This window comes from Bombina bombina, chromosome 5 (assembly GCF_027579735.1).
Source record: "Bombina bombina isolate aBomBom1 chromosome 5, aBomBom1.pri, whole genome shotgun sequence".
Classification (NCBI taxonomy): Eukaryota; Metazoa; Chordata; class Amphibia; order Anura; family Bombinatoridae; genus Bombina; species Bombina bombina.
In genome coordinates, this window is record NC_069503.1 from 459,142,135 (window position 1) to 459,160,948 (window position 18,814).

General features: G+C 38.7%; 1 long non-coding RNA gene across 1 annotated transcript in view; it reads left to right on the top strand.

Moving 5' to 3' along the window:
* The first annotated feature begins 1,067 nt into the window (after window positions 1–1,067).
* Window positions 1,068–18,814, top strand: part of LOC128659381 (uncharacterized) — a 121,079-nt gene continuing 103,332 nt past the window's right edge. The window contains exon 1 of the long non-coding RNA XR_008402355.1: window positions 1,068–1,124. This is a non-coding gene — a long non-coding RNA (uncharacterized LOC128659381). The remainder of the gene's footprint in view (window positions 1,125–18,814) is intronic.

An 18,814-nucleotide genomic window follows, 5' to 3' on the forward strand; every position in this document is an offset into this window, starting at 1 on the left:
GTACGTTACTCTTGTCTGTTCCGCATTCATAACATCAGCTTGTGTTCTGTCTGGCCGATCCTTGACAGATTGCTCCCTAACTGTTTGCAAGACACATTGCAAAGTTTGATCTTCATACCGTTGTGGTCATATCTGACAAAAGTACATTGTACTTCAGTGATACATGATAGCTGGGCTCTGTAAGACTGTCAAGATTTATTTATTTATTTATAAAATATTTTACCAGGAAGGATACATTGAGATTTCTCTCGTTTTCAAGTATATCCGATTGAGAGCACGTCATATTCAAAATCCTCAAAAAGGGCTTGTAAATTCAAAAGAAGCTCCTCCATTGTGATAGATACTAGCAACAGTTTAAATCAGTATCCCACTGTTGTAGGATTAGCTGCTTTCACAATATATATAGAGATTTGAAATATAGGAGTGAAAACCAGCGGTTTTAGCAGCTCCTCTGTCCAACCAGCATTAAAAAGCAGCCATCTTAGTCGCTGGTCAGACATGCCCCCCCCTCAGACAGTATTCTTTTTAATATGTCATAAACATATAATATGTGAAATGGGATAAACTATACTAAAATTAATTACAAGATGTATAGACACTAGTTGTAGTTACTGTTTGAGTTTAATCATCTGACATAAAGACAATCAAAATAAGTTTTTGCTTTTAAAAATAGGTGTGCAGATAACAGTGCGAATCCACTGAAAAACACAAGATTAAAGAATGTAATGGGTATCATAATGTATTAATGTGAGTAATTTAAATACAAGCACAAAAAACATTTTGGTAATATAGCAGTGAGAAGTAAAATAATAACACCATAGCTGAGATTTCTACTGTATTAGAATGGCCTTAAATTTGAAAACAATGCAAAAATCCCCATGAGATGCTTTACATGACTTTTCTAACAGTGGGTTAATTCTAGCTTTTAGGACACGCCCCCTCCATGAAACATCAGCATTATCATGGAACACTGACTTGCTTGTGCAGTAAAATGTGATGTCACAAGGAAGGGGGCGTGTCTTAAAGACTTACAGACAAAGAATTCTAATTAAGTATTCACTGTGCATCATCTTTACACTGCAGCAACATCTGTGCCCAAAGACAACAACTGTTTAAGCTACAATGTAAGTACAAATGTTTCTTGGAAATCATCTTTTTAGTAAACACATTAGAACTTTGTTACACCAAATTGCTGAGATAATGTTTCATTAGTTAGGAAGAAAAAGAAAACACATTTGCAAATAAATAGCAGATCATGTTTTTAGGATACAGTGTAAACTTTTTTTTCAAATATATTAGCACAAGTTTTTAAATATTATACGTGCACCAGATATTTCTATCTAACACAAGACAGGACATTCATTTAGCAATGTTATATGACATTGTCCTCAAAACCATAACATATACAGTGTGCCCCTTTAATTTAAATTACCCATTTTCAAAAGCTATCTCTGGTTGAAAAGACTATCCAAGGTAGAGAGAGGATATTAAATAAATATATATACATTAGCTTCAGAATACACTAAAAGATAAGGTTTTCTGTTTCATTGAATATATGAACAACTAAAATAATTACAAGAATTTGAATGCTATTTGTATAATGTTTTACAAACTGTGCATGGTATTGTGGTTACAGAGAAAATGAGATTATAAGTGATGCAAGACAAAGTACATTTTCTCATCTGCAGGCCGACTGAAATATGTTCCCATAACATAATAATAATAGAACATGTGATTTTAATCAACTTTCCATTTTACTTCTTTTATCCAGTTTGCTTCATTCCCGTGGTATCCTTTTTTTGAAGGAGCAACTGTGCACTACTGGGAGCTATCTGAAGACATCTGTTGTACCAATGAAAAGAGGCATTTTTTGCAGCCACTAATCAATAGCTACCTCCCAGTAATGCATTGCTGCTCATGAGCTTATCTAGATATGCTATTCAACTAAGGATACCAAGAGAATGAAGCAATTTAAATAATAGAAGCAAATTTGAAAGTTGTTTAAAATCACATGCTCTGTCTGAATCATGAAACAAACATTTTGGGTTTCATGTCCCTTTAAGCTACAAATAGCCTCCTGCCCATTTTCATATATCATGCAGAAGGAATGATAAAAAAAGTTATTTTAAAATGAATATTGTTTCTGGCCACTTTGAAATGGCTGCCAAGCTCAGCCCACTGATGATATCATGATCTGGGATGCATATGGCGTCCAATCACCAAAGGCTCACTAGTTGTATTCAACAGACTGTCAATGCTATTCAGCAGAGTACCTAGATGCAGCCCAGATTGTGATGTAATTAGTGGGTGGAGTTTGGCAGCTATTTCAAAGTGGCTAGAAACAATATTCATTTTAAAATAACTTTTTAACCATTCCTGCTGCATGATGTAGAAAAGGTGCAGGAAGCTATATGTAGTTTAATCTAAAGTAAAACTTTAAGATGACTAAGGTGTAGACTGTCCCTTTAAGTGCATTTCTGCTAGTAGTGTCAAAAAGCTATAATAAACCCTTGACTCACATAAAAGATTTGGATAAAATATTCTGAGCTTTGTTGAAAAAATATATAGATTGGTCACTTTCTTTTCCTGTTTCAGGTGACTGTAATGCAACATATAATCCAAATTATACATCTCACAATATTTCTTTCTTTAATATCTTTGTCTGTGCCTATGAGGACCTAAATTAATTGAGTAAAGTGGAAAACAATGTATTTTTCTTTCTTTCTTTCTTTGCTCAAAATTCAATTGAGACCATTTCAATTAGGCTCTGTCTCAGACGCTCAGTGGGATTTTATTTACATTTTTAAATTGATTAGATACAGAAATTGTCTCTTCAAAGCAAATTGGTATTTTTGCTTAAGTTTTCACATTTCTATGAAAGGAGAAACATTTATTATATATATTTATATATATTTATGTCCAGATATCACCAATTTCAGCTTAAGTTTTAAAGATTCTCAAAACAACGGTTTTGGACTAGACTTGATTTGCCCCTAGAAGTGGAGCACAAACAAATTAGTGCTATTAAAGGAACATAAAACCCTCAACAAATTTTCTTTCATGATTTGCACAGAGCATGCAATCTTAAATAACATTTTTTTTATTTATTTTTTAAATCTAATTTCTTTCATTCTCTTTGTATCGATTGTTGAAAAGTGTACCGAGGTAGGCTCAGAAGCTGCTGATTGGTGGCTGAACATTTATGCCTTAGGTCTTTGGCTTTCAGCTAGCTCCCAGTAATTCATTGCTGCTCCTTCAACAAAGGATAGCAAAATAATGAAGCAAATTAGATAGAAGTAAATTGTAAAGTTCTTTACATTTCTATGATGTATATGTTTTATGAAATAAAAATTTGGGTTTCATGCCCCTTTAAGCGTTAACACCGATCAACCTAAATCAATACCTCTCTTATTCGTCTGTCTATATGAAAGCAAAAAGTTAGCAATCAAGCAAAACCTTCCGGCTTTCTAACACTTGGGGATCTGAGAGTCCATGCTAACTCCCTCTCTCCATAACTTCTATGGGACACATTAGAGAACCCTCATCTGACTTTGGCTGTAGCGCTAACTCGATATTGTACTAAACCAAAGTGCTCTAAAGCTGAAAATGTGTTAAGAAATAGTTTAAATAGCATTGTTCTTCACAATTTTTTATTTTTAGATTATTTTATTGTAAATTTAGATAGTTAGATAGATAGAGAGTTCCATATATATATATATATATATATATATATATATATATATATATATATATATATATATATATATACAGGGAGTGCAGAATTATTAGGCAAATGAGTATTTTGACCACATCATCCTCTTTATGCATGTTGTCTTACTCCAAGCTGTATAGGCTTGAAAGCCTACTACCAATTAAGCATATTAGGTGATGTGCATCTCTGTAATGAGAAGGGGTGTGGTCTAATGACATCAACACCCTATATCAGGTGTGCATAATTATTAGGCAACTTCCTTTCCTTTGGCAAAATGGGTCAAAAGAAGGACTTGACAGGCTCAGAAAAGTCAAAAATAGTGAGCTATCTTGCAGAGGGATGCAGCACTCTTAAAATTGCAAAGCTTCTGAAGCGTGATCATCGAACAATCAAGCGTTTCATTCAAAATAGTCAACAGGGTCGCAAGAAGCGTGTGGAAAAACCAAGGCGCAAAATAACTGCCCATGAACTGAGAAAAGTCAAGCGTGCAGCTGCCAAGATGCCACTTGCCACCAGTTTGGCCATATTTCAGAGCTGCAACATCACTGGAGTGCCCAAAAGCACAAGGTGTGCAATACTCAGAGACATGGCCAAGGTAAGAAAGGCTGAAAGACGACCACCACTGAACAAGACACACAAGTTGAAACGTCAAGACTGGGCCAAGAAATATCTCAAGACTGATTTTTCTAAGGTTTTATGGACTGATGAAATGAGAGTGAGTCTTGATGGGCCAGATGGATGGGCCCGTGGCTGGATTGGTAAAGGGCAGAGAGCTCCAGTCCGACTCAGACGCCAGCAAGGTGGAGGTGGAGTACTGGTTTGGGCTGGTATCATCAAAGATGAGCTTGTGGGGCCTTCTCGGGTTGAGGATGGAGTCAAGCTCAACTCCCAGTCCTACTGCCAGTTTCTGGAAGACACCTTCTTCAAGCAGTGGTACAGGAAGAAGTCTGCATCCTTCAAGAAAAACATGATTTTCATGCAGGACAATGCTCCATCACACGCGTCCAAATACTCCACAGCGTGGCTGGCAAGAAAGGGTATGAAAGAAGAAAATCTAATGACATGGCCTCCTTGTTCACCTGATCTGAACCCCATTGAGAACCTGTGGTCCATCATCAAATGTGAGATTTACAAGGAGGGAAAACAGTACACCTCTCTGAACAGTGTCTGGGAGGCTGTGGTTGCTGCTGCACGCAATGTTGATGGTGAACAGATCAAAACACTGACAGAATCCATGGATGGCAGGCTTTTGAGTGTCCTTGCAAAGAAAGGTGGCTATATTGGTCACTGATTTGTTTTTGTTTTGTTTTTGAATGTCAGAAATGTATATTTGTTAATGTTGAGATGTTATATTGGTTTCACTGATAAAAATAAATAATTTAAATGGGTATATATTTGTTTTTTGTTAAGTTGCCTAATAATTATGCACAGTAATAGTCACCTGCACACACAGATATCCCCCTAAAATAGCTAAAACTAAAAACAAACTAAAAACTACTTCCAAAAAACAGAATTTATGCTTACCTGATAAATTACTTTCTCCAACGGTGTGTCCGGTCCACGGCGTCATCCATTACTTGTGGGAAATATTCTCCCCCACAGGGAAAAGCAAGGAGAGCACACAGCAAGAGCTGTCCATATAGCTCCCCCTCTGGCTCCGTCCCCAGTCATTCGACCGACGGTTAGGAGAAAAAGGAGAAACCATAGGGTGCCGTGGTGACTGTAGTGTATAAAGAAAATTTTTTCAACCTGATTAAAAAACCAGGGCGGGCCGTGGACCGGACACACCGTTGGAGAAAGTAATTTATCAGGTAAGCATAAATTCTGTTTTCTCCAACATTGGTGTGTCCGGTCCACGGCGTCATCCATTACTTGTGGGAACCAATACCAAAGCTTTAGGACACGGATGAAGGGAGGGAGCAAATCAGGTTACCTAAACGGAAGGCACCACTGCTTGCAAAACCTTTCTCCCAAAAATAGCCTCCGAAGAAGCAAAAGTATCAAATTTGTAGAATTTGGCAAAAGTGTGCAGAGAAGACCAAGTCGCTGCCTTACATATCTGGTCAACAGAAGCCTCGTTCTTGTAGGCCCATGTGGAAGCCACAGCCCTAGTAGAGTGAGCTGTGATACGGTCAGGAGGCTGCCGTCCGGCAGTCTCATAAGCCAAACGGATAATGCTTTTCAGCCAGAAAGAGAGAGAGGTAGCAGTAGCTTTTTGACCTCTCCTCATACCAGAGTAAACGACAAACAAAGATGAGGTTTGTCTAAAATCTTTTGTTGCTTCTAAATAGAACTTTAAAGCAAGAACAACATCTAAATTGTGTAATAAACGTTCCTTCTTTGAAACTGGATTCGGACACAAAGAAGGAACAACTATTTCCTGGTTGATGTTCTTGTTGGAAACAACTTTTGGAAGAAAACCAGGCTTAGTACGCAAAACAACCTTATCTGAATGAAAAACCAGATATGGTGGATTACACTGCAAAGCAGATAATTCAGAAACTCTTCTAGCAGAAGAAATAGCAACCAAAAACAGAACTTTCCAAGATAATAACTTAATATCTATGGAATGTAAAGGTTCAAACGGAACCCCTTGAAGAACTGAAAGAACTAAATTTAGACTCCAAGGAGGAGTCATGGGTCTGTAAACAGGCTTGATTCTAACCAAAGCCTGAACAAAAGCTTGTACATCTGGCAAAGCTGCCAGTCGTTTGTGCAACAAGACGGATAATGCAGAAATCTGTCCTTTTAGAGAACTAGCTGACAACCCTTTATCCAAACCTTCTTGGAGAAAGGAGAGAATCTTTGGAATTTTAATCTTACTCCAGGAGAATCCTTTGGATTCACACCAACAGATATATCTTTTCCATATTTTATGGTAAATCTTTCTAGTCACAGGTTTTCTGGCTTGGACCAGAGTATCTATCACAGAATTTGAAAACCCACACTTGGATAAAATCAAGCGTTCAATTTCCAAGCAGTCAGCTGCAGAGAAACTAGATTTGGATGTTCGAATGGACCTTGTACTAGAAGATCCTGTCTCAAAGGTAGCTTCCATGGTGGAGCCGATGACATATTCACCAGGTCTGCATACCAAGTCCTGCATGGTCACGCAGGAGCTATCACAATCACCGAGGCCTTCTCCTGTTTGATCCTGGCTATGAGCCTGGGAAGGAGAGGAAACGGTGGAAACACATATGCTAGGTTGAACGACCAAGGCGCCACTAATGCATCCACTAGAGTCGCCTTGGGATCCCTGGATCTGGACCCGTAGCAAGGTATCTTGAAGTTCTGACGGGACGCCATTAGATCCATGTCTGGAATGCCCCATAATTGGGTTAACTGAGCAAAGACCTCCGGATGGAGTTCCCACTCCCCTGGATGGAAAGTCTGACGACTCAAATAGTCCGCCTCCCAGTTGTCTACTCCTGGGATGTGTATAGCAGATAGATGGCAGGAGTGATTCTCTGCCCATTGGATTATCTTGGTTACTTCCTTCATCGCTAGGGAACTCTTTGTTCCCCCCTGATGATTGATGTACGCAACAGTCGTTATGTTGTCCGACTGAAATCTTATGAACCTGGCTTCCGCTAGCTGAGGCCAAGCCAGGAGCGCATTGAATATAGCTCTTAGTTCCAAAATGTTTATCGGGAGAAGCGACTCTTCCCGCGACCATAGGCCCTGAGCTTTCAGGGAGTCCCAGACCGCGCCCCACCCCAAGAGGCTGGCGTCGGTCGTGACGATGACCCACTTCGGTCTGCGGAAACTCATTCCCTGAGACAGGTGATCCTGGGTCAACCACCAGAGAAGTGAGTCCCTGGTTACCTGGTCTACTTGAATTTGGGGAGACAAGTCTGTATAGTCCCCATTCCACTAATTGAGCATGCATAGCTGTAATGGTCTTAGATGAATTCAAGCAAAAGGAACCACATCCATTGCTGCGACCATTAGTCCTATTACTTCCATGCATTGAGCTATGGAGGGTTGAGGAATAGAATGAAGAACTCGACAAGCTTTTAGAAGCTTTGTCTTTCTGACTTCTGTGAGAAAGATCTTCATTTCCACAGAATCTATTATTGTTCCCAGAAAAGGAACCCTTGTGGACGGTGACAGTGAACTTTTTTCTATGTTCACCTTCCACCCGTGAGATCTGAGAAAGGCCAACACAATGTCTGTATGAGCCCTTGCTTTGGAAAGGGACGACGCTTGGATTAGGATGTCGTCTAGATAAGGTGCTACAGCGATGCCCCTCGGCCTTAGGACCGCTAGAAGGGACCCTAGCACCTTTGTGAAATTTCTGGGAGCGGTGGCTAAACCGAATGGAAGAGCCACAAACTGGTAATGTTTGTCCAGAAAGGCGAACCTCAGGAACTGATGATGAGATTTGTGGATTGGGATATGCAGATACACATCCTTTAGATCCACGGTAGTCAAAAATTGACCCTGCTGGATTGTCAGTAAGATTGTCCGAATGGTTTCCATCTTGAAGGATGGAACTCTGAGGAACTTGTTTAATATCTTTAAATCCAGAATTGGCCTGAAATTTCCCTCTTTTTTGGGAACCACAAACAGGTTTGAGTAAAAACCTAGACCTTGTTCCCCGGAGGGGACTGGGTTTATCACTCCCATCTTTGATAGGTCTCTTACACAATGTAAGAATGCCTGTTTCTTTATCTGGTCTGAAGATAAGCGAGACAGGTGGAACCTTCCCTTTGGAGGAAGTCCCTTGAATTCTAACAGGTATCCCTTGGAAACTATCTCTAGTGCCCAGGGATCCAGAACATCTCTTGCCCAAGCCTGAGCGAAGAGAGATAGCCTGCCCCCTACCAGATCCGGTCCCGGATCGGGGGCTACCCCTTCATGCTGTCTTGGTAGCAGCAGCAAGTTTCTTGGTTTGTTTACCCTTGTTCCAGCCTTGCATGGGCTTCCAAGCGGGTTTGGGCTGGGCCGCGTTACCTTCTTGTCTAGCGGCAGTGGAGTTATTAGTCGGTCCGTTCCTGAAATTGCGAAAGGAATGAAAATTAGACTTGTTCTTAGCCTTAAAAGGCCTATCCTGTGGGAGGGCATGGCCCTTACCCCCAGTGATGTCTGAAATAATTTCCTTCAATTCCGGCCCAAAAAGGGTCTTACCCTTGAAAGGAATATTCAGTAACTTAGTCTTGGACGACACATCTGCCGACCAGGATTTTAGCCAAAGCGTCCTCCGCGCTACTATAGCAAAACCTGAGTTTTTCGCCGCCAATTTCGTTATTTGAAAGGCGGCATCCAATATAAAGGAATTAGCTAACTTTAATGCGTGAATTCTGTCCATGACTTCTTCATAGGAAGTCTCTTTCTGGAGCGACCTTTCTAGTTCTTCGAACCAAAAGGACGCCGCTGAAGTGACAGTAATAACACACGTAGCTGGTTGAAGGATGAACCCTTGCTGAACAAAAATCTTTTTAAGCAATCCTTCCAATTTTTTATCCATAGGATCTTTGAAAGCGCAGCTGTCCTCTATAGGAATAGTTGTGCGCTTCGCTAGTGTTGAAACAGCTCCCTCAACCTTTGGGACCGTTTGCCATGCGTCCCTTCTAGGGTCTACTATGGGAAACATTTTCTTAAATATAGGAGGTGGGGCAAAGGGTACACCTGGCTTCTCCCACTCCTTTTCCACTATGTTCGCTACCCTCTTAGGTATTGGAAAAGCGTCATCGTGCACTGGGACCTCTAAAAATTTGTCCAATTTGCACAACTTCTCTGGTACTACCATGGAATCACAGTCATCCAGAGTAGCTAATACCTCCTTAAGCAAAGCGCGGACATGTTCTAGTTTAAACTTAAATGCCACTAGATCAGGTTCTGCCTGTTGAGAAATTTTTCCTGAATCTGAAATTTCACCCTCAGACAGCCCTTCCCTTACAGCCAATTCCGATTGATGCGAGGGTAAAATAGATAAGGCATTGTCAGCGTCTGATTGTTCATCCTTTTTATCTGTATTTAAAACTGAACAATCACGCTTTCTCTGAAAAGCTGGCAGTTTGGATAAAAGATTTGCTATAGAATTATCCACTACTGCTGATAATTGTTGCATAGAAATAAGCACTGGCGCGCTAGGTGTCGCCTGCGCGGGCAAAGCTGGTGTAGACACAGAAGGAGAGGATGTAGAGCTATCCCCACTACCTTCATTAGATAAATCATCTTGGGCAACATTATGAAAAATAACAGAGCTGTCCTGATTTTGTTTGGACGCTATGGCGCAATTATCACAAACACTCGAAGGGGGAACCACATTTGTCTCTATACACACAGAACATAGGTTATCTGATGGAACAGACATGTTAAACAGATTTAGGCAGGCAAACAATGCAATAAAAACGATTTTAAACAAAAACGTTACTGTCTCTTTAAATAATAAAATGACACATTTATTTCTGAATGTTCAAAAAACTATGAAGGCAATATCCGATTTTTCTGAAATTTGGACCCCAGTGTCTTAATGCTTAGAAAGTATTGCACAGCAAATATGGAGACTCTAGCTCTTAAAACAAGCAAACCGGAGCTAATTGTTGGATTTAACCGTTTTTATACACCACAATCCCAGCTACAGCTTGCTGCAGCATTTTACCTTCCTTAGGGGTCACCATTCACAGAAAAAAGCCTTTTGGAGTCACTTTCTGAGCCACAGGACCCTCTCACATGAATCTGCATGCACTGCCTTGTAAATCAACTGTGCAGATGAAGCACCAAAATGAGGCTTCCTCCCTCAGCACATTAGAGTGAAGGGGCCTTCCTGACTAGATATAGGTGTCTAAAACAAGCCAGATCAATAAAAAAAACATTCCCCAGTGTATGTGAGCTTATAAAATATTTCAAATGGTATAATATTGTAATAAAAACCAATCGATTTTGCCCCTAACAGTGTCTACCAGCATAAAAAACAAAAAGGGGAAGCCTGTTATCTTTTTTGCTGAGGTGAAAGAAAAATGGCTTACCGTCATCTAGCATTAGCCTGTGTTGTTAGAAGGAGACTAGTCATACCTGAAGCAGATGAGTCTGCAAACTGTTACCCCCAACTGAAGTTCTCTTGTTTGAACAGTCCTGCGTGATAACAGTAATGGATTTTAGTTACTGGTGCTAAAATCATAGCCCTCTTAAACAGAAATCTTCATCACTTTTCTGTTATAGAGTAAATAGTACAAGCCAGCACTATTTTAAAATAACAAACTCTTGATAGAAGAATAAAAAACTACAACTAACACCACAAACTCCTCGTCATCCCCGTGGTAGATGCTACTTGTCCAGAGCGGCAAGGAGAATGACTGGGGGGCGGAGCCAGAGGGGGAGCTATATGGACAGCTCTTGCTGTGTGCTCTCCTTGCCTTTCCCTGTGGGGGAGAATATTTCCCACAAGTAATGGATGACGCCGTGGACCGGACACACCAATGTTGGAGAAATATTCAGATTTGATATTAATGAGTTTTTTGGGTTCATTGAGAACATGGTTGTTGTTCAATAATAAAATTAATCCTCAAAAATACAACTTGCCTAATAATTCTGCACTCCCTGTATATATATATATATATATATATATATATATATATATATATATATATATATATATATATATATATATATATACATACAGTATCTATCTATCTATCTATCTATCTATCTATCTATCCTGTGTGTGTATATATATATATATATATATATATATATAAATCATTTTCTTCTTGGTGAAGAACAATGTGTTTTAAACTATTTATATTCTAAAAACAGAAAATGGTGTTAACATTGAATTAAAGGGATATGGCATATGACAAGGTATTTCACTGGGAAGGGCTCAAAGGTGTGTATATCTGTGTATTTCTTTCATGTAATTGGCAAGAGTCCATGAGATAGTGACGTATGGGATATACAATCCTACCCGGAGGGGCAAAGTTTCCCAAACCTCAAAATGCCTATAAATACACCCCTCACCACACCCACAACTCAGTTTTACAAACTTTGCCTCCTATAGAGGTGGTGAAGTAAGTTTGTGCTAGATTTCTACGTTGATATGCGCTTCTTAGCATTTTTGAAGCCCGGTTCCTCTCAGAGTACAGTGAATGTCAGAGGGATGTGAAGGGAGTATCACCTATTGAATGCAATGGTTTTCCTCACGGGAGATCTATTTCATAGGTTCTCTGTTATCGGTCGTAGAGATTCATCTCCTACCTCCCTTTTCAGATCAACGATATACTCTTATATACCATTACCTCTACTGATTCTCATTTCAGTACTGGTTTGGCTATCTGCTATATGTGGATGGGTGTCTTTTGGTAATTATGTTTCTTTTACTTAAGACACTCTTACTTATGGCTTGGCACTTTATCTAGGAAATGCATTTTTAAGAAAATGTATTTCTTTCCTGGGGTTTAGTCTTTTTCAAATTGACTCTTTTTTAATTGTGGGCTGTATTAGGCTCGCGAGGGCGCAAAATGCCCAAATTTATTGCTTCATTCTTGGCGCAAGATTTTTTTGCCGCAAAATTTATAAGAATATTTTTCTGATTCTATTCAGAAGACTTTGTCTGCCATCCCCCCTTCTAATAAAATGTAAAGGTCTTTTTTAAACTTCTCATTTAGTTGATGAATTTTCAAATGACCGAATAACATACTGATTTATCCTTCTCTGATGAGCATCTATCTGATTCAGTAGGTTCTTCATCAGATATTGACACTAACAAATCTACTTATTTATTTTAAATGGAGTACATTCGTTCTTTGTTGAAAAAGTGTTCATTATATTGCATATTGAGGAAACTAGTTCTCTTGATTTTAAAGCTAGTAAACATTTAAATTCAGTTTTTTAACCTCCTGTGGTTACTTCAGAGGTTTTTTTCCAGTTCCTAATGCTAAGGAATGGAAAAGGCCTGGTGCTTCTTTTATTCCTTCTTTGAGGTTTTAAAAATTGTATCCTTTGCCAGCAGTTAGTTTGGAGTTTTTTGGAAAGGATCCCCAAAAGTTAATGGGGCTATCTCTACTCTTGCTAAATGTACTACTATTCCTTTGGAAAATAGTATTTATTTTAAAGATCCTTCAGATGGGAAACTTGTATCTTATCTAAGGAAAATTAATTTATTTTCAGGTCCTTTTCTTAGGCCTGCAATTTCTTTGGCTGATGTTGCAGCTGTTTCATATTTTTGGTTGGAAACTTTAGCGCAACAAGTATCGGGTTATGTTTTGTCTAGCATTGTTAACTTGATTCAACATGCTAATAATTTCATTTGTGATGCCATTTTTTGATATTATCAAAATTGATGTTAAATCTATGGCCTAGATTTAGAGTTTGGCGGTAGCCGTGAAAACCAGCGTTAGAGGCTCCTAACGCTGGTTTTAGGCTACCGCCGGTATTTGGAGTCACTGAAAAAATGGTCTAACGCTCACTTTTCAGCCGCAACTTTTCCATACCGCAGATCCCCTTACGTAAATTACGTATCCTATCTTTTCAATGGGATCTTCCTAACTCCGGTATTTAGAGTCGTGGCTGAAGTGAGCATTAGAACTCTAACGACAAAACTCCAGCCGCAGAAAAAAAGCAGGAGTTAAGAGCTTTCTGGGCTAACGCCGGTTCATAAAGCTCTTAACTACTGTACCCTAAAGTACACTAACACCCATAAACTACCTATGTACCCCTAAACTGAGGTCCCCCTACATCGCCGCCACTCGATTTTTTTTTTAACCCCTAATCTGCCGACCGCAAAGCGCCGCCAGCTAAGTTATCCCTATGTACCCCTAATCTGCTGCCCCTAACACCGCCGACCCCTGTATTATATTTATTAACCCCTAACCTGCCCCCCACAACGTCGCCGCCAGCTACTTACAATAATTGACCCCTAATCTGCCGACCGCAAAGCGCCGCCACCTACATTATAGCTATGTACCCCTAATCTGCTGCCCCTAACACCGCCGACCCCTATATTATATTTATTAACCCCTAATCTGCCCCCCACAACGTCGCCTCCACCTAACTACACTTATTAACCCCTAATCTGCCGAGCGGACCGCACCGCTATTATAATAAAGTTATTAACCCCTAATCCGCATCACTAACCCTATAATAAATAGTATTAACCCCTAATCTGCCCTCCCTAACATCGCCGACACCTAACTTCAATTATTAACCCCTAATCTGCCGACCGGAGCTCACCGCTACTATAATAAATGTATTAACCCCTAAAGCTAAGTCTAACCCTAACACTAACACCCCCCTAAGTTAAATATAATTTACATCTAAAGAAATTAATTATCTCTTATTAAATAAATTATTCCTATTTAAAGCTAAATACTTACCTGTAAAATAAATCCTAATATAGCTACAATATAAATTATAATTACATTGTAGCTATTTTAGGATTAATATTTATTTTACAGGCAACTTTGTAATTATTTTAACCAGGTACAATAGCTATTAAATAGTTAAGAACTATTTAATAGTTACCTAGTTAAAATAAATACAAAATTACCTGTAAAATAAATCCTAACCTAAGTTACAATTAAACCTAACACTATACTATCATTAAATTAATTAAATAAAATACCTACAATTACCTACAATAAAACCTAACACTACACTATCAATAAATAAATTAAATACAATTCCTACAAATAACTACAATGAAATAAACTAACTAAAGTACAAAAAATAAAAAAGAACTAAGTTACAAAAAATAAAAAAATATTTACAAACATAAGAAAAATATTACAACAATTTTAAACTAATTACACCTACTCTAAGCCCCCTAATAAAATAACAAAGACCCCCAAAATAACAAAATGACCTACCCTATTCTAAATTACTACATTTCAAAGCTCTTTTACCTTACCAGCCCTGAACAGGGCCCTTTGCGGGGCATGCCCCAAGAAATTCAGCTCTTTTGCCTGTAAAAAAAACATACAATACCCCCCCCAACATTACAACCCACCACCCACATACCCCTAATCTAACCCAAACCCCCCTTAAATAAACCTAACACTAAGCCCCTGAAGATCTTCCTACCTTGTCTTCACTCTACCAGGTTCACCGATCCATCCTGAAGAGCTCCTCCGATGTCCTATCAGCCAATCGGAATTAAGGTAGTAATATTCTGATTGGCTGATGGAATCAGCCAATCAGAATCAAGTTCAATCCGATTGGCTGATTCGATCAGCCAATCAGATTGAGCTCGCATTCTATTGGCTGTTCCGATCAGCCAATAGAATGCGAGATCAATCTGATTGGCTGATCGAATCAGCCAATCGGATTGAACTTGATTCTGATTGGCTGATTCCATCAGCTAATCAGAATATTCCTACCTTAATTCCGATTGGCTGATAGAATCCTATCAGCCAATCGGAATTCGAGGGACGCCATCTTGGATGACGTCATTTAAAGGAACCGTCATTCGTCGTTCAGTCGTCGGGCCGGATGGATGTTCCGCGCTGGAGGTCTTCAGGATGCTGCCGCTTCGCTCCGGATGGAAGACCATAGAAGATGCCGCCTGGATGAAGACTTCAATCGGATGGAAGACCTCTTCTGCCCCGCTTGGATGAAGACTTCGACCGGATCATGGACCTCTTCAGCCCCCCGCTTGGGCTTGGATCAGGACATCGGAGGAGCTCTTCAGGACGGATCGGTGAACCTGGTAGGGTGAAGACAAGGTAGGAAGATCTTTTTTTGCAGGTTTTTTTTCAGCTCAAACAGCCCCATTGTTTCCTATGGGGGAATCGTGCACGAGCACGTTTTTGAGGCTGGCCGCGTCCGTAAGCAACTCTGGTATCGAGAGTTGCATTTGCGTTAAAAATGCTCTACGCTCCTTTTTTGGAGCCTAACGCAGCCTTTTTGTGGACTCTCAATACCAGAGTTATTTTTATGGTGCGGCCAGAAAAAAGGCAGCGTTAGCTACGCGGGTCGTTACCGACAAAACTCTAAATCTAGCCGTATGTCTTTAGCTATTTTAGCTAGAAGAACGTTGTGGCTTAAATCTTGGAATGCTGATTTGTTTTCTAAGTCTAGATTTCTATTTACTTTCCTTCCAAGGTAATAAATTATTTGGTTCACAGTTGGATTCAATACTTTCAACTGTTACTGTGGGGAAGGGAGTTTTTTTGTCTCAAGATTAAGTTCTAAGGGTAAATCTTAAGCTTTTAACCGTTTTTTGTTCTTAATAAGGAACAGAACCCTAATTCTTCCCCAAGTAGTATGTTTCCATTTGGAAGCTTTCTTCAAAATGGAATAAATTCAAGCCATTTAAGAGATCAAAGCCAGCTCTCAAATCCGCATGAAGGTGTGGCCTCTATTCCAGCTTAGCTGGTAGGGGGCAGGTTAAGATTTTTTTTAAGTTGTTTGGATCAAATCGGTCCAAAGTCCTTAGATTCAGAATATTGTTTCTCAGGGGTACAGAATAGGATTCAGAATAAGACCGACGGTGAGAAGTTTTTTTCTCTCATGCATTCCAGCAATCCCAGTAAAGGCTTAGATTTTCCTGAAGTGTGTTTCAGACCTGGAGTTATCTGGGGTAATCATGCCAGTTCCGTTTCAGGAACGGGGTCTGGGGTTTTATTCAAAACTATTCATTGTCCCAAAGAAAGAAAATTCATTCAGATCAGTTTTGGATCTAAATATTTTTGAATTGACATGTAAGAGTACCATCTTTCAGAATGGTGACTATAAGGTATATTCTGCCTTTTGTTCAGCAAGGGCATTATATGCCCTCAATAGATTTACAGGATGCATATCCTCATATTCTGTTTTCATCCAGATTATTTTCAGTTTTTGAAATTCTCTTTTTTTAAACAAGCATTGCCAATTTGTTGCTCTTCCTTTCTGGTCTAGCGACAGCTCTAGGAATCTTTTCAAAGGTTCTCAGTGTTTCCTTATTTGGACGATATCTTGGTACTTGTTCAGTCTTTATGTTCTGCAGAATCTCATACGAATCAACTTCTGTTGTTTCTTCAAAGTCATGGTTGGAGGATCAATTTACCAAAAAGTTCCTTGATTCCTCAGACAAGGGTCACCTTTTTAGGTTTCCAGATAGATTGTAATTCATTGCTGCTCCTTCAACAAAGGATAGCAAAATAATGAAGCAAATTAGATAGAAGTAAATTGTAAAGTTCTTTACATTTCTATGATGTATCTGTTTTATGAAATAAAAATTTGTGTTTCATGCCCCTTTAAGCGTTAACACCGATCAACCTAAATCAATAGCTCTCTTATTCGTCTGTCTATATGAAAGCAAAAGGTTAGCAATCAAGCAAAACCTTCCGGCTTTCTAACACTTGGGGATCTGAGAGTCCATGCTAACTCCCTCTCTCCATAAACTTCTATGGGACACATTAGAGAACCCTCATCTGACATTGGCTGCAGCGCTAACTCAATATTGTGTTAAACCAAAGTGCTCTAAAGCTGAAAATGTGTTAAGAAATAGTTTAAATAGCATTGTTCTTCACAATTTTTTATTTTTATATTATTTTATTGTAAATTTAGATAGATAGAGAGTTCCATATATATACATATATATATATATATATATATATATATATATATATATATATATATATATATACAGTGTATATATATATATATATATATATATATATATATATATATATAGTTATCTATCTATCTATCTCTCTATCTAGACTGTGTGTGTGTGTATATATATATATATATATATATATATATATATATATATATACAATGTGTTTTAAACTATTTATATTCTAAAAACAGAAAATGGTGTTAACATTGAATTAAAGGGATATGGCATATGACAAGGTATTTCACTGGGAAGGGCTCAAAGGTGTGTATATCTGTGTATTTCTTTCATGTAATTGGCAAGAGTCCATGAGCTAGTGACGTATGGGATATACAATCCTACCAGGAGGGGCAAAGTTTCTCAAACCTCAAAATGCCTATAAATACACCCCTCACCACACCCACAATTCAGTTTCACAAACTTTGCCTCCTATGGAGGTGGTGAAGTAAGTTTGTGCTAGATTTCTACGTTGATATGCGCTTCTCAGCATTTTTGAAGCCCGGTTCCTCTCAGAGTACAGTGAATGTCAGAGGGATGTGAAGGGAGTATCACCTATTGAATGCAATGGTCTTCCTAACAGGGATCTATTTCATAGGTTCTCTGTTATCGGTCGTAGAGATTTCTTCTCCTACCTCCCTTTTCAGATCGATGATATACTCTTATATACCATTACCTCTACTGATTCTCGTTTCAGTACTGGTTTAGCTATCTGCTATATGTGGATGGGTGTCTTTTGGTAATTATGTTTCTTTTACTTAAGACACTCTTAGCTATGGTTTGGCACTTTATATAAAGTTCTAAATATATGTATTGTACTTATATCTGCTATGATTCAGGTTTCAGTATATTTCCTTTTCTTGCAGACTGTCAGTTTCATATCTGGGAAATGCATTTTTAAGAAAATGTATTTCTTACCTGGGGTTTAGTCTTTTTCAAATTGACTCTTTTTAATTGCGGGCTGTATTAGGCTCGCAAGGGCGCAAAATGCCCAAATTTATTGCGTCATTCTTGGCGCGAGATTTTTTTGGCGCAAAATTTATAAGAATATTTTTCTGATTCTATTCAGAAGGCTTTGTCTGCCATCCCGCCTTCTAATATAATGTAAAGGTCTTTTTTAAACTTCTCATTTAGTTGATGAATTTTCAAATGACCGACAACATACTGATTTATCCTTCTCTGATGAGGATCTATTTGATTCAGAAGATCCTTCATCAGATATTGACACTATCAAATCTACTTATTTATTTTAAATGGAGTACATTCGTTCTTTGTTGAAAAAGTGTTCATTATATTGGATATTAAGGAAACTAGTTCTCTTGATTTTAAAGCTAGTAAACATTTAAATTCAGTTTTTAACCTCCTGTGGTTACTTCAGAGGTTTTTTCCAGTTTCTAATGCTAAGGAATGGAATAGGCCTGGTAGTTCTTTTATTCCTTCTTTAAGGTTTTAAAAATTGTATCCTTTGCCAGCAGTTAGTTTGGAGTTTAGGGAAAGGATCCCAAAAGTTAATGGGGCTATCTCTACTCTTGCTAAATGTACTACTATTCCTTTGGAAAATAGTA